Source organism: Balaenoptera borealis (genome assembly GCF_965194805.1).
Source record: "Balaenoptera borealis genome assembly, chromosome: 5".
Lineage (NCBI taxonomy): Eukaryota > Metazoa > Chordata > Mammalia > Artiodactyla > Balaenopteridae > Balaenoptera > Balaenoptera borealis.
Window position 1 is genome coordinate 116,114,208 of NC_138862.1, and position 17,312 is coordinate 116,131,519.

Consider the following 17,312-nt stretch of genomic DNA (forward strand, 5'->3'; position numbering starts at 1 on the left):
GCTCTTAATAGGTATTAACAGTTCACTGCCTATGACAGTAGTGTCTATTTTCACACTGCGGTTCTTTCAGTCAATAAAAATATTTTCATCTTATATACATTTTTAAAAAAGCAGCCAGTAACCATTTTAATCTTTCCAGAATTGGTTCACAGTAAAATAGGTTTCTCACCTTTGAGCTGGGTGAAAGAGCACTGAGTTTCTACTTTGTATTATTCCATTTGTCTCTACCTCAAACAGGAACAAAAATCCTTTCAATAATTTATCAACTAGATTCATTGGTTCCTTGAATTGAGAACCTGCTGCAATCTGGGGACACCCGATGACTGTGACAGGGTAGCTGGCCTGGAGGATCTCATTTTCTATTTAGGGATGATGGTGGAGGCAGAGGAACCTAGATTTGGAAATAGACAATGATGATAAGATGACAATAAAACAGTGTACAAAGGTTAAGACAGCACAAAAACTACTAAGACTAACCCTGGGGCTCTTCAGAAAGGCTCCCACAGACGAGGTGAAGCTTTGGCTTGGTCTTGAAAGCCTTGTGAGAGTTTGCGAGTCAGGCAAAGGGGACCTTGAAGACATTTGTGAAGGATGACAGAAGAATGGTATATGGTAAAGGAATAGAGTTAAGAACCAAACAGTGTGTTTGGGGAATGGCATGAAGCTCCATGTGGCTAGGGTAAGGAGTAAAAATGGGAGGGTGGTGGAGATAAGAAACAAGAGATAGGACCTCCTATAGGTAAGTAACATGAGTGACAGGCTCCAAGATGGATTGTCAAGAAAACACTGATGAGAATGAGAATGGGCTAGAGTGAGGTGCGAGAATAGGTAGTAGTCCAAGAGAGAGCTATGGAGTTCTTTAACTGTGGCAATAAGCATTTCAAGGAGGGGATGGTAAGGAATCAGAAGTCATTAAAAAATGTAAAGCACTAAATCATAGTATATAAAGGTATTAATTATTGGAATGATTATCTGTCATAACTTGGGGTGTGTTGTGACAAGCTATCCCTAGTTAAATGAAGATTCCCTGTGGCCAGTCTAATGCACAATACCACCTACAGTAGGTATGTGCTACCATCAGGCGGTCCTCTCGCGACTCCTCAGAATTGATCGTGTCAGCAATTTGTGGAACCAGCTCGTTTTAGTCTCTTTAAACATCATAAGATAAACTTAGATCGCCCATTTGATTTTAAGTATCCTGCAGACGACAATTCACTTTACTTCTAGCGTATACAATCATGTCTACATAACTTTTGTGGAATTGGTAAAATGGTGACATTTAAGGATGTGAACGTTAAGGCCTGTGATTTTACAGGCTTTTCACTCAGATGAATGAATTGATAGCTTTGTCACAGCATTTCAGCATTCCAGACTTGTGATAAAATGGAATCCAGTTCAAGTTTCTTTTAACCTCCATTTTAAGGAACCAAGTGACCCTTGTGATTAGATATATAAACATTGGTAAATATGCATGTTCGGATTTGACCATGATTTAACATTTTGACCAAACACCTATGCTAAATCCATCAATGAGACAGCTGAGGAAATAATTTCTGGAAGAATTTTTACTGTTCTTCAGTGTTCCTCAGGCAGGAAGCCACAGGAAATAATGTATTGTGGGGCATATTTCCCTGCAGGATTTGGTGTGTCATTCATTGTACACAATTTTGCTTTCCAGCTGCCTGTAGTTCACATTTTTGGACTTACTTTTCCCTTCAGGATAATTTGATGAAGTCAGTTCCTCAGAGATAGAAAATGTCTTTTTATTTTTTTAAGGTCAGGTTTTTTTTTTTTTTTTCCCTTCCCAATTGAGAGATAAACTTGATTAAACAGAAAAGATTTAAGTAGCCAGAATTAATTATTTTGACATATGAAATAACCATGATTGCAATTTGAAATAGTCATTAGATAATTGTATTAATCTAATAGGATGAGTGTTTTGGGTTAAATGAAAATAAGGTCTGTCAAAATTGGAGCAGTTTAAGATGTAATAAATTAGAATCTGGGATATGGAAATGGAAACCACCCTTTTCTGAGAGAACCTCACTATTATTTTATTAGGTATGCTTTTTTACTTAAAAGTTTCTCTGCATTTCTTTTCTTCTCATTATCCCGTACCCTTTCTTTAATGTACAGTAAAATATTTTCCCCACTCTTAAATGGGAAGTAGTGAATAGAATGCTTTAAAATCAGAGCTAATATTCTCACATTAAGCAACCGTTTTTTTTTAAACACCAATAGCAGTGGTTTTTCCAACACTGCCTGTGTGTTAGAATCACCTGGAGTACCTAAAAAACAAAAAAACCCAAAACAAACAAACAAACAAACAAAAACCAAGCAAACCAACCTACAAACAAAAAACACAGACTGCACTCCAGAATTACTGATTTGCTTGGTATGGGGTTGGGCCTGGGTGTCCACATTTCTTAAAATCTCCCAGGCTCACTCTAATGTACGGCAGGGTTGAGACCACTGACCTCTACTGTTCTCTGTACAGGTATCCCCAGGGTCATTTTCAGTCTGCTAACCTTGACTTCCCTATCACCCACTCAAGGACTGCTCTTGGGAAGACTGACAGCCAAGTGCACTGGTCTAAAAGGGAGAGGCCTAAGATGATTTGTTAGGCTATGGGAAAAATATGAGAACTTCTATCTTTATTTTTGAATCTCATCCTCTAACGATATCTGTTTTTAAAATATTTTATGGTGCACATGCTATTTTAATACAGTAGACTTTTTTTTTTTTTTTTTTTTTAGGTTGGGGATGCATCATCAAAATCTTCACAACGTTTGAGATAGGCAGAACAGAAAAGACCCTTTTTCCCATTACTTCGGTCTCTTGATTCTTTATGGTCATCAAAACAGCTCAAATGTTGGCTTTTCATTTCTACTGATTTGCTGCAGAGTTTTCTAGAGCGATGTATGAAGTCCTGCAAGATGTTTGTCCCCCATTTCACAGCCCCAGAAAGAGCCGTATTATATGAAAAACCATCAAATACAGTCTCTTTTGCTGGATCTTTGCTGTTCCCAGAGTTCCTGCTACAGCTTCATCTCCTGGCGCCTTCTCTTGGTAAAATTTGTTCTCACTCTTCTAAGCTCTTCTGAAATGCACAAGTCTTTTTGCGTACAGCAACAGGAGAGAAGACTTTAATGTAGAAATGCCTTAGAAATATCTTCTGGTATTGAGACTTCCCTGGTGGCGCAGTGGTTAATAATCCACCTGCCAGTGCAGGGGATATGGATGGATTGTAGCCCTGGTCCGGGAAGATCCCACATGCCACGGAGCAACTAAGCCCGTGTGCCACAACTACTGAAGCCTGCGCGCCTAGAGCTCATGCTCCGCAACAAGAGAAGCCACTGCAGTGAGAAGCCCACGCACCGCAAGGAAGAGTAGCCCCCGCATGCCGCAAGTAGAGAAAGCCCGTGGGCAGCAACAAAGACCCAATGCAGCCAAAAATAAATAAATTTAAAAAAAAGAAGAAAAAAGAAACATCTCCTGGTATTAAGAAATTGTTTTTAAGGTATAATATTGATATTGTGGTTATTTTAAAAGAATAAAAGGAATCCTTGTTTTTTAGGGATACATAATGTAATATTTGTGGAATGTGCTTTAAACTAATATGTCAGTATATTTAACCACAATAATTTTAAAAAAACCTATGTGAAGGGGGGAAATGGATGGAAGTAGATGAGGCACGATTGGCCGGGATTTGATCATTATTGATTCAGAGTAATGGGTACACGAAAGTCATTATTATATTCTGCTTGCTTTTTTCGCACGTTCAATTTTCTATAAGAAAAAGTTTACAAAAATCCTTTGGGTCATTTCTGGTTCATTTATTTAAAAAGAAAACTCTCTGCCCAGTATAACAAGGGCATCTCAAACCACAGCTCTTGGGCCTGAACAATTTCAGATACGGGCCTCAGATTGTGTTCTGCAATGAATTCTGTTCCTTCTGGGGAGGTTTTCCTCCTTCCCCTCTATCCTTCCACTCTTTTCTTTTACCCCTCAAAGTCTGTCTCTCAGCCTGTTGACCATCCCCTCCCTGCAGCTGGCATCCCCTCTTCCACCTTGTCATTTTCATCTGCCTTCGTGGTTTTCCTATCAAATTGCTTTGTTTTCTGCCTCACACCAAAACCCCCTCAGACATCAAATGCTCCAACCTAGTCAGTGTCTCAGGCCATTTTCCCACCCCACCACCTAGTTCTGCCAGACAGACTGGCCACAGCACAATCCTAGTCTACTGTGTTTCTGTTCCGGGGGGCTGGGGTGCCAGCAGAGCCAAAAAAGCCGCTTCCCTTGCTTCTTTTGTGAGCAGATTCTTGATCTCCTGGCTCTAGCCTGAAGTCTCATCCTGTGTGCTCTGCGTCTTCTAGCCTCATATCACAATCCTGAGTGGGGGGGATTTCAGATATTTGCAGATTGAGAGGAGGTGACCTTTCTGTTCCTTTCTCTGAGGCCCAGCGGAAACCACCGTACCTCCTTGTCTCTGTGAAATGGAAAGTCTAGATGCAGCTTTCAGAGTTTCTGTTGGGGGAATTTCTGGGATGCCTATTTATTTTCCTGAGTTTTTACACTCTTTTTAAATATATGAGTTGCTCTGAAAGTCACTAAAGCATTTATATTCATCATTGTAATGAATCCCTGATATTTGGAGAATTTCAGGGTTTTCAGATAACTTAGGTATATGTAATCTCACTTGTACAAGCATTTATTGTTTTTCTTTTTTCTTTTTGGAACGTGCAGGGCACCTGCTTTTGCACCTTCTGTTGCTGTAGTGGGAAGGGCCACTCTCAGCCACTTGGGTACAAGCTCCATCCCACTGTCTGCATCTTGTTTTCTTCTTAACTTTCTGGACCCCCACCCCTAGCATGGCCATTAGATATCGCATCACCACTTCCCTTTCCCCTACTGCTCTGTGACCTACCACGTGAAAAGTGTTGGGCCGTGTGAACAGCTAGCATCTCAGCGCTAGCAGCTGCATTCATCTCGCCCTATAGCAGGGCCTGGGTTGGGGAACTGAGGGGGAGGGTCTGGAGCTGGGAGAGCGGGAAGAAACCGATAATTGTTCACTTTCTCTTATCTCTTTGCACTTTCAATTTTAGAGTGACAGAGGCAAATCTCTCACTCAGCTGGTGTTTCAAGGACACTAGGAGAACTAAGCTTAGGACCTGTCAGTCCCATTTGCACCCACAGGACTGAGACCAAACTGGGCAAGGGAGGAAAAAGAGGAGGCACCAGGGCAGAGCAAATCAGTCCTAGGAGGATGAGAGGAGAGGGAGGGAGCCGTGAGAGAAGAGACAGCAGAGGGGGAGGAGGAGGACCGTGAGGAGGGGGAAACATTTACTCTTTCATCTAGTTCTTCTGTTAAAACGCAGCTGGAGGGCTTCCCTGGTGGCGCAGTGGTTGAGAATCTGCCTGCTAATGCAGGGGACACGGGTTCGAGCCCTGGTCTGGGAAGATCCCACATGCTGCGGAGCAACTAGGCCCGTGAGCCACAATTACTGAGCCTGCGCGTCTGGAGCCTGTGCTCCGCAACAAGAGAGGCCGCGATAGTGAGAGGCCCGCGCACCGCGATGAAGAGTGGTCCCCGCTCCCCGCAACTGGAGAAAGCCCTCGCACAGAAACGAAGACCCAACACAGCCATAAATAAGTAAATTTAAAAAAAAAAAAACAAAAAAAACAAAAAAAAACGCAGCTGGATTATCCTGTGCCTTTTTGCAATAAAAATGCATTTCACTGGACCTCTGATGAGATATCTGAAATGCCCATATGGTAGGGGAGCTATTGATGTGCTAGGATTTTATGGGCAAAATGAGGTAATTTTTCAGATACTTCCTAAAGAGAGAAGTTCCTGACGTTGAAGAGACAGTCATTTCTTGACCATGTTTATCCAAGTTTACTTCCCAGCTTCTCAATAATATATTTCATATAATACATATTTCCCATCAGGTTGATGTTTGACTCAATTTTCCAGGCCATTAATGGCAATTGCTTAAAACTCCTGCTTTTGCCTATATAGACAAAGCCTATGTGTTGATAAATTTGGCTTATTCTTTTTGTATAAATCCTGGCAGGAGTGTATAGAGAACACTTATTTTTTTTTATCGCAATGGTGATATGTTTACTTAAGGAAATCCAGAAAAAGTACCAAAAATAAAAATAAGAGGACCAACCCTTAGAGAGAATTGCTGTTAATATTTGGTGCTTATCCATCCAATCAGCCACTATCCATGCATGCATTTTCTTCCTTTCTCTTTCGCCCCCAATAGGGACCATGGTGTTATTCTACTCTGCACCCTTCCTTTTATTTAACACTATGCCATGGACCCATCCCTATGTACACAACAGGATTTTTAAAGTATAAATTTTATTGCAATATAGCATCCAGAAAATGCACAAATTCTAAGTATGCAGCTTGATGAATGTTTACGAAGTGAACACACCCATGTAACCAAGAGAACACAACAGGCACCCCAGAAACAAAACATACCAGCACCCCAAAGCCTCCCTCTTGTCCCCTTCCAGTACTGTGTTCCATCTCAAGTGTTACCACTATCCTGACTTCTAAACCATAGATCCCTCTCTCACCCCAGCCCAGTTTTGAACTTTATACAAATGGTATATTTATAAAATATATGGTATATTATAAGGTATTTATGAAAACTGCAGTATGTAGTTTTTTTGTTTGTTTTCATCTAGCTTTTCTCATCATTATGATTGTGAGATTCATTCCATTTTTGTGTATGGCTGTAGTTTGCTCATTGGAATTGTTGTGTAGTATTCCATTGTATGCCTATACCATAATTTATTGAACCATTCAATTTTTGATGGGCATTTGTGTCATTTGCCCCTCCCAAGCTGTTATAAATAGTGCTGCTTTGAACATCTTTGTACATACCTGTTGGTTGACATATGCCTCTTTTCTCTCCAAAAAATGGATCTTTGGGTTATAGGCGAGACATATGTTTAGCTTTACTAGATAATGCCAACAGTTTTCCAAAGTGGCTCTTCCAATTTTACTCTCTCACCAGTAATGTCTAAGAGGTCCACTTCTTTCATATCCTTGCTAATATTTGGTATTTTCAATGTAAAAATTCCAGGCCATTGAAGTAATTTCTGGAGACTCTTCTTTTGCCTAGACAGATAAGGCCCATGTATTTGTTCTTTTTGTAAAAGTTCTCCAGAAGCATATGCATAATAAGTATCTTTTTTTTTTTTTTATATTACAATGGCGATATGTTCACTTAAAATAAATCCAAGAAAATTTTGGTCACTTGGATGGGTGGATAGTAATATCGTATTGTGGTTTTAATTTTCATTTCATATGTTTACCAGCCATTTGAATATTCTGTTTTATGAAATGATTGTTCCAGTCTTTTGCCTATTTTTCTCTTGAGTTGTCTGTTTTTTCATACTGACTTGTAGGAGTTCCTTATATCTTTGGAAGAGTCCTTTGTTGGATATGTCCTACAAATATCTTCTCCTACTCTGTGACTTACCTTTTCATTCTTAATGGTGACTTTTTATGGAATAGAGGTTCTTATTTTTAATGTAATCCAATTTATCAATATTTTCTTTTATGGTTAGTGCTTTCTGTGTTCTGTTTGAGAAATCTTGGCCTATTTTAAGGTCATGACAATATTCTCATATTTTCTTCTAAAAGTCGTATTATTCTACCTTTCACATTTAGATCTATAATACATCTAAAGTTGATTTTTATGTGTAGTTTGAGGTGGAGGATCAAGACTTTTTTTCCATTTTTTATCTGTTTCTAATCGACCCAGTGTCATTTATTGAAGATACAATTCCTTCCCTAAACAATGTAAATTTTACATGGGTTCATGCATGCCGTATGCAGATATGCTATTTAACCAGTTGAGAGAGCATTTTAATTGAGCATTTTCTTACATATTCTTCCTTGCCTGAGTCACTTCCAAAAAAAATTCCTGGAATAAGTGCTGAAGTACTTTATCCTATAAAGAATAAATATCAAGATGCTGAAAACAGCCAAGCATTTGTTAAAATACGGTTAAAAAAAACCTCAGTTCTAATTCTGAATTGACTATTACGAACCAAATAAAAGGTAGACTTTAAAAAGTGAATTTTGACTGGAAGTTTGTATAAATCAATATTTCAGGGGGCTTGGGTTAATTCTAGCTAACAATGTACTGATCTTATTTTATAAGATGTATTTTAATCAGCTGAATAATTAAGCTTCTCTTTTATATATTGAAGACCAGTTTTGAGAATGTAACAACTTATTTGATATTTACCAGAGGAAACTTCCTTTCAGAATAAATTATACTACTAATGTTTATTGTTATTACACTATTAGCATTCATTCCCTCAGTGACTTATTTTGATGTGGAGACTTTTTATTTGAGATGATTCATAATTTTAAAGGTATTAGAAAATGGAAACTTATGAAGAGTTATTTGACAAAGATAGTGATACTAGTTAGGAAGTGGGTTCTGTATATTCTGATGATATATAGGTGAACTTTATGATTGGAATTTAATGTTTTCATATGTTTGGAACAACCATTTTGCACAATTAGATTTACTAGAAAAAATCTAATCATGAAACAAATTCAATTTCCCAAATGGATTTTAAATATATTATAATACAGCCTGATATTGGAAGAACTTGCTTTTAGTCTTATTTTTAGCTACTGGGAGAGTGTCAGCATTGTTAATTAGCTTATAACATGGATTTCTTCCCTCTATTAAGTATCTATATTATTATGAAGTCTAATGTATTTGATTTTTAAAAATTAATCTTAAAGTGCTTAATAATTCTGGCATTTAAAACGGTTGTAATCAAAATAAGCAAGATGGGTCTGTGATGAGTAGACTTAATTTTTTTGCACTTGGCTGAGCAGAAATTAATTTTAATTTAAAAAGTTTAAGCTGCAGTGCATAAAAAAGCATCCAAACTGGATTTTAACCTTTAGTAGTTAAACTTCCTATTTTTCATAGAACATATATTAGTATATATTACACGTATTTATCCTTACAAGTACTAACCATTTTAAAATTCTGTTGAAATTATTTTAAGGTGACTAAATGTAGTGAAATTTAAATTTACTGAGACTCTTGTATTCTTTACTTTCACAGTTGCAAACAAACTATCTATTGTATCTTTTCAAAAATCATATCCTCTTATTTATTTACTGCTTCCACTGCACAAAATGTAACTGGAAGCTAGAAATTACCACAGCAAGGCTTGTGGTTGTGGAGAGTGATTTAGACAAGAGTTTCCCAAAATGTGTTTTACAAAATAATGGTCTGCAGGATTTAAGTAGTATTGTGTTAAAACAAAACAAAACAACAAAACACATACAGTGGTTAAATTAATTTGAGAAATAAAAGTTAACCAGGTTTTCCAAATGCTGAGTTATTCAGAGCCTTTGATATGCTAATGTGCATTGTGAGTGCCCAGGTGGTGGGGACATAGTGGGTGGGGAGAAGCAGTGTAAGAGGAGAAGTGTTTACCAAACTGAGACTTCAGGGTGACTCTAGGGTGACTCCAGGGTCTAGTCCAATGTTTCTGGAACATTCTTCAGGAAATGTTGGTTTATAGAAACCTACTTCACCCTAAGGTCACCAGTTCAGCCAGGTCCTGACCACTCCTCCCTTACCCCCCCAAAAACCCCAAGTCTAAGACGGATCTCATAATTTTGGTGCTTTTGTCTGCCTTTTATTCCTCTACTGAAAAGTTAGTATATCCTGGTTTCTATATGGGAGGAGTTTGAGTACCCTTTACATCCTTGAACTTGATCTCAACCAATCCCTTCTTTCCTTCTACGAACATTGACAAGCTCGGACTTCCCTGGTGGTGCAGTGGTTAAGAATCCGCCTGCCAATGCAGGGGACACGGGTTCGATCCCTGATCCTGGAAGATCCCACATGCCACGGAGCAACTAAGCCCGTGAGCCACAACTACTGAGCCTGTGTGCCACAACTACTGAACCCACGTGCCACAACTACTGAAGCCCACGTGCCTAGAGCCTGTGCTCCGCAACAAGAAAAGCCACTGCAATGAGGAACATGCGCACCGCAACAAAGAGTAGCCCTCGCTCTCAGCAACTAGAGAAAGCCCGCACACAGCAACGAAGACCCAACGCAGCCAAAAATAAATAAATAAATAAATTTAAAGAAAAAAAAAAGAAAAAAAAAAACATTGACAAGCTCTTACTCTTCCCTCAGCCTGGAACAATCTTACCTTTAATATACCCAGGGATGATTGGCTCCTCATCAGTTTTTTGCTCAAATGCCACAATTAGACCACTTTATCTTACGCTGTCTTTCCCATCCCTTCTCACTCTGTAGCACATTATGCCGTTTTATTATCTTCATAGCACCTGTCACTATTTGAAAATATTTATGTATTTATGTTTTTTTTTTTTTCCTTCTTTTGGCCATGCTGCGCCGCTTGTGGGATCTTAGTTCCCTGAGCAGGGATCGAGCCTGTGCCCTTGGCAGTGAAAGTATGGAGTCCTAACCACTGGACCGCCAGATAATTCCTTATGTATTTGTTAATTGTCTGATTTACCCCACTGGACTAGGAGTCCCAAGATATTGGGAACTTTCCCTCTCTTGTTCTTTGTATTTCCAGTTTCTACAATGGTGCCTGGCACACAGTGGGTTCTCCAAAAGGCGTAGCCTCTGTGGTCGGGGAACGTGCATTCTGAAGGGAGAGAAGTACAAATATGGAATCCCACGTGCTACCAGCTGTGCTTGACGTAAACATAGGCTGCTCTGGGACTTCCAAAAAGGAACTCTGCTCTTGAACAGCAGTGGTGAGGGTGGGCAAAGGATGTCATAGAAGACTTCCTACAGGCAACCTCTGAACTGAATCTTAAAGGCCGAGTAGGACATATAATGTTGGGGCCAAGGAAATAGCCCATGCAAAGGGCTGAAGGTGAATCAGATGGTTCAGATAAATGCAAGTGGTTGAGGGAAGGCATTTGGCAGAGTGGAGGAATTGAGGCTGGCAAAGATGGCAGGAAGAGATGGTGACGGGACTGGAAAGCTGGGCTAAGGAGTTGGGTCTTTATTCTGAATTTGATGTGCAGCAGTAAAATTGGAAGGATTATAATCAAGTTCAAATTAGTGTTTTATTTCTGGCAGCAGCAAAGTTGTTGGATAGGAAGGCATGAAACTATAGGTGGGAGGTCAATTTGAAGCCTTTGAAACCAAATAGAATTAATTAGTGTTTGAGACCTTGCCCTTTCCCTCCTTTGCTCAGAGTTGTTGCTTTGGTGGAAAACATCTTTTCTTTCATCTCTCATGTTCTAATGCTACCTTCTGTTTAATGCCCTACTTGAACGAATGAATATGGGCACTGTGGGCCAAAGAGAACAAAATATATAACCCTGCATTTGTTTTTGAGGGCACATGGCAGGAGATTATCCTCATCATTCATGCATTTGTTCTGAGCATTTAGGACTATATAGAACCATTTAATGTTTCAGTGTTTCCTATGTGCCAGATAGTGTGTGAAATGCTATATTTATAAGGATTATCTATTTAATCCTCACAACTACGTTACACTAGGTATTATGATTAGCTTTACATTACGGATTAATCAACTGAAACACAGTTTTGTAAATAAGGTGTTCAAAGTCACACCACTATTAGTAAGATTAAAAATGGAATCTTGGAAGATTGGCACTAGAAACATAATAATTATCTTATAAAGAGCATTAGACTAAAAGTCAATAGAGCAGGATTATAGTTGATAATTAATAGCTCAACATATATATCCAGCTCGACAATCCAGTAAAACAAGTGTTATCATCCCCATGTTAATAGTAAGGATACTGTGGATTAGAGGGTTTAAATTAATTGTACAAGGCCACGCGGCTTGGGATTTGAACCCAGATGCATATGATTCCAAAGTCAACAATTTTAACCACTTGGAAATGCTCTTTCTGGCAGCTCTGGTACTGAATCATTTGAATGATCTGTGATTTTAAACTCTGAGATCCCAGCCCTATCATGTGTGAAATGGCAGAATTGGACTAGACGGCATCTAGAATCCCTTCAACTCTATGATCTATGATCTAAGAGCATCCTGGGGCCCCCCATGGATTTCTTCCCCTTTCCTCACCTTTACTGCTTTGAGTTGGATTTACTCTTTTGAGTAGTGAGGGAAATATGAATAAAGATGACCTGGATAGGTAGCTTGCAAGGTGAGCATGGGGTAGAGAGCACAAGGTAGTTCCCCAACCAATTGGAAACTAAAAATGGAATTAAGGAGATGAAAACCAGAAGCCAAGCTCCATACAGGCGAAGTATTGGAGGAGAACACTGGAGAAATGGCTACGAAATTTCAAGGTCACTCAGAGGCCCTGTGAAAATCATGAGGGAATAACACAATGTACATTAGCAACTAGTGTATGTGGCAGGTGTGGTGTCGGGAAAGAGGTGAGAATGGAATTCAGTGGAGAAAAACCAGGACTTAGCGGATAGTCTGTTGAGACAACATTGTGTCGAGAATAAAGGTGGAGAAAAACAGGTCAGTTGGGTGACACCTGATCAAGGCAGCTTGTCTAAAATGGAAAGATCACATGCCATCTGGGGACATTTCCTAGGATATGTGTTTGGAGAAAATCCGAGCTTTAGTAGATAAATTGCTGGGAAAGCTTTCAGGAGAGAAGATGCAGGTCATGTTTGTGTGGCTAATTGCATTTATTTGGGGTTTTTGAGGGATGCAATTAGCAATTTGCCTTCTTAGAGTTTTCATGTCAGGGAAACAAAAGCATAAAAGATGAGAAAGGGTGAGGTTTTAAGGGAGTGAAGAAAAAAAAAAAGGCTTCATTGGCACATGATACAGAAAAAAAGTAGGAAAATAGAAACCTTTGTTGTGCAAGCACTGTGTAATACAACTGCAATAGATCATTAGGAAGGAGGCCCCATTCCCAAGTCTTGCAGGCCTCTCTACAATTGCTTAACTGTCTCTGTCTGAAATATTGAAGCAAAGTTATAAAGAGAACAAGTTGTCATAGACCCAGAAACATTCTTGTACTGGAATGTTTTTCTGCATTATAAATTTGATGAGATTCAGTTCTTTTTAGAAGGGTCAAGCTAGTCAAACTTTCAATACTAAGGCCTGATGATTAGAGATACCCATTTCACTATCTCTTTGTCTAATTTTCTCCATATAGAATCAGGCTCATTTAAGTAAGCCATGCTTAACATATATTTGAAGAACTGATTACAACTGATTAATGTAAAAAATAAAAATTGGAGACATTTTGACATGTAGGTGAAGTGATGGAAAAATCTAACTTACATTTCTAGGGTCCTAAATGCTATGGAATGAAGTTCTGAAAATGTGACCTGTGATAATGACATGACCAACCAAAGTTCTATGTCACAACTAGAAGTCTGGAAGATAAAAGTAGGAATAAAGAGGCTGTTTTAGGGTGAATGATGATATAATGGATGATAGTTCTCAAGCGACAAATGCATTAATAATAAGGTAGAAACTTGAGACTTCACAGATGTTTAAGTGTTTAGGAAAATATGGAGCCTTCCTTAAGCAAAGTAACATAGACAACGTAGTGTCTGATACTCAGTAGATCCTCAGTAAGTCTTCCTTTTTCTCCTTTTCTCTGCTCTTAACTAGTGAACACGGGAAAGGAGAGACTTCCTTACTCTTCCAACACTTTTATTAAAGTGAAACCAGGTTCATGTGAAACTACCGCAGAGAAGAGAACTAGTGTCTATAGACCCAGGACAAATTCTCTGAGGGATGAGGCAAGCAAATTAGCATATAGTATTTGTTGAGTACCTATTTTGTTCCAGGCACTTTACTATGTGCAAGTGATTTCATTTTGTGCTCACAACAGTCCATTCTCCATTTTGAAGATGAGGAACCAGAGAATTAAAAGTGTGAAAATTTGCCCCAAATCACATAGCTGCTTATGAAGCAAAGTTGAGGATTGTCGCCAACCCAAATTGCACTCTTTCTTAAACTATCCAACCCTTAAAATCATCATGTAATTCCTTAAAGGGTAACTTTAATGATGCAAGAGGTAGATGTTGGTACAGGAAAGTTGTCCTGGCTGATGTGCTTTAGGGATGAGTAGAGACGTCCCTTGCTGTCCCACTACATGCCCTTAAGTAAAGCAACAATCGTTTTTGGGGTTTTTTTTCCACTTGCAAAGATAATACAAGTTATTCACACCTATGGACAAGTAAAAAGAAGAAAATAAAAGTCACCCAAATCCTCCCACCCAGAGATAAATAGGGTTAACATTTTTATTTTATCTCTCTAATGCTTTTTTGTATGCTTATGTACAGTTGATCCTTGAACAACTCAGGGGTTAGGGCTCCGTCCCTCTGAGCAGTTGAAAATCTACATATAACTTTATAGTCCACCCTCCATATGGAAGGTTTTGCATCTGTGGATTCAACCAACTTGGGATGGTGTAGTACTGTAGTATTTACTACTGAAAAAACTCTGCATATAAGTGGGCCCGCACAGTTCAAACTTGTGTTGTTCAAGAGTCAACTGAATTTATAAATATTATGTTTATACAAATATATATTTTACAAAAAGTGATCATAATGTACATACTTGATTTGCAAACTGATTTTTGCTCTTTCAACGGATGGCATGTGAAACAAGTTTCTTTACCTTAAAATTATTAAGACGGATTATTATAACAATATTTTGATCAACAATTCCATTTGCATTAATGAAAGTGTTACAACATTTATTAAATTTATTAAGAGTGCCAGAGGAGAAGGAAAACGAATGGGTGTTAATGCTATTTATATCCTCTAAAATGATATTCATTATGTGAAGCATAATAACCTAATCTCACACAAATTTGATGTCTAGTGCTAATAACAGTGCTGAAAGGTCTGGGTACACAAAGTCTAACTGTATTTCCTTTGAAACTGGAATTTTTATGTACCCTCAATCAGCAATAAAGAACAGCAGAGTTAACTTCTTTTCAGACATTATGAGACCTCAAATTATATTATTATATGAGTCTGGCTGAGAAAAATAATATTCAGAGAACACTAAGTAATATACTATTCATCTTCTCCTCTAAGGACACTCAAAGTTCTATCCTTGGATCAAATTACGTTTTTAGGCTATAATGTATTTATATATCTTGAAACCCTTCACTGACTTTAATGAGGATTCTTATAAGAAGCCTGTATGTGAAATCCAGTCCTATATTCGCTGTAGAAATGCTGTTGAGTATTGAGTACAGTCTACCACCCCACTTGATGCCCCCAATATTAAACTCTTTGAGAGAATTTGTTTTAAATTTCAGCTCCAGGAAAAAATGTCTTGCTGAGAAACTCATATACTTCTTCCTTCCTCATAATAACAGCAATTTGAATGATTGTAATTCCTAACCTCCCCATGACCAACCAGGAAGCTTAGAGCCAAATTTGATGCCAAATCAAATAAATTATGTTAATAATGTCAACATGTTTGCATTTTCCTCTTTTGTGGTATTGTTTTTTATTTCTATTTTATGACCCTCATTGTTATATTTGTATTTAAAGGACAATTCTTTATTTTTTTTCTCTCTTTAGCTCAGGGAGCTAAAGCAAATATCTTTTTGTTAAACGAATATAATATAAATATTGTGTTTTGCCACCTTACTAGTTTATTTTGTTCATTTCAATTTGCTGTGTGTATGTAGTCTCATCGGATTTTTCTCTCCCGATCCTTGGAATTTAGAAAGAATAACAGGATGTAGCTAAGTGTGGTTCTCTTTTCAATAATCTTACCTGGCTATTAGTGAACCCTCTTGACCTAAAGACTAAAACCTCTTTTACCCCAGAGAAATTTTCTTCTCTTATTTCTTTGCTGATTGCTTCCCCTTCATCTAATCTATTCTCTCATGAAGCTAACTTTTTCTTGGAATTAAACACTTGTAAGGTGGCCAATTCATCCTGGTTTGCCTGGGACTTTGCCAGGTTTAGTGCAAACCAGGACAGTTGGTTACCCTATACTTAGCTAAGCTACTGTGTCCCTGGGGACAGTAGTTTTCAAACTATTTATAGTGACAGAGGAGATTTACATTTTTAATTTCTAATCTACTGTGGACTGATTAAAAAAACAACAACAACAAAAGTGAAATAAAAATCATATGCAAAATACAGGACCAATTTAAAAAATTATTATTGGATTAAAAGACATACAATTACTGTCAAATTGCTCCAAAAGTTTCACATGCCATCTCTCAGTTTCTGTAGGTAGCTTGTAAGATCTGGTGTCACTTTGTGGACCATACTTTGAGTCACCCTGCTCTAGGGTTTCTCTAATCTGCTCTGATAATCCCTTCCATCTCCCCCACTCCACATTCCGTTCTCTCCAGCGTGCACTAAATGCCTCTTTTGTGTTCAGGTACCCCATTACATTAAGCTGTGTGCTTCTTAAGGGAGAGGGATTGAATCTTATTTATCTTTCTACACCCAGCATCTACCACACTGCCAGTCAAGGAGTTTGTTAGGCTGTTGTATTCATTCTTTATTGAGACTTGCAGAAATTTACAGGGTTTTAGTTATGGCTGTTTTGGGGAGGGTGAGATTGCGGGGCCTTTTCTTCTTTTTTTGTACTTTTCAGTATTTCCTCAACTTTTTCTAACACGCATCTATTACTTTTTGAATGGGAAAATTTAAGCATTATTTTAACAACTGACTTATGCAATAAGTGATACCTACCTTGCGGCTTGAGGTCAATGAAAAGTCCCTTTTCACAGCGTAGCTGGATTGTAGGACAGAAGCCAACTTGTGTTAGAACAGAAAACAACACTAAATAATTCCTGTCTTCATTGAGGAACAAAATCCTATTCTCATCCTATTTGGATTGGGGAAATCAAGAGATTGAAATGACTAATTTTAGGGTACAGTCAAGGAGATATGGTACAAATTTTCCTCTAAATATAGGGGATAGAAGGTGTTTCCTTTTTACATTGTGTTCCTTTTTAAGTGGCCTCTGATGTTGTGAAATTCGATAACCACCTCATTTGCATTATTCAGACACTGGAATAACTGGATGTGATCATTTAAACTATGAGTGATGGGGCCCTGACTTCTCGCATTAAACAATGGTGCTGTTTGAGCTGGCAGTTAATCACAGTTTAAAAGTGACTTATCGGTAATATACAATATGACTAATTTAGTAGCTAAGCAGTTTCATTGTGATCTCGGTGTCAGTGGAATTCCTGTCACCTCTCCAACAGTTAAGTCATATTGCATAATTGTTGAGTGACATCACCGGCCTACAAGATTACAGGCTGAAGAAACAAAAAAAAAGTTTCCTGGACT

The 17,312-nt window shown here is 38.3% G+C and overlaps 1 long non-coding RNA gene across 3 annotated transcripts in view; it reads left to right on the forward strand.

The window, feature by feature from the left end:
• The window catches only part of LOC309629937, a 70,341-nt gene that overhangs the window by 12,106 nt on the left and 40,923 nt on the right, over window positions 1–17,312 (forward strand). For all 3 annotated transcript variants that reach the window (XR_014245299.1, XR_014245300.1, XR_014245301.1), the window contains exon 2: window positions 2,757–3,520. This is a non-coding gene — a long non-coding RNA (uncharacterized lncRNA). The remainder of the gene's footprint in view (window positions 1–2,756; window positions 3,521–17,312) is intronic.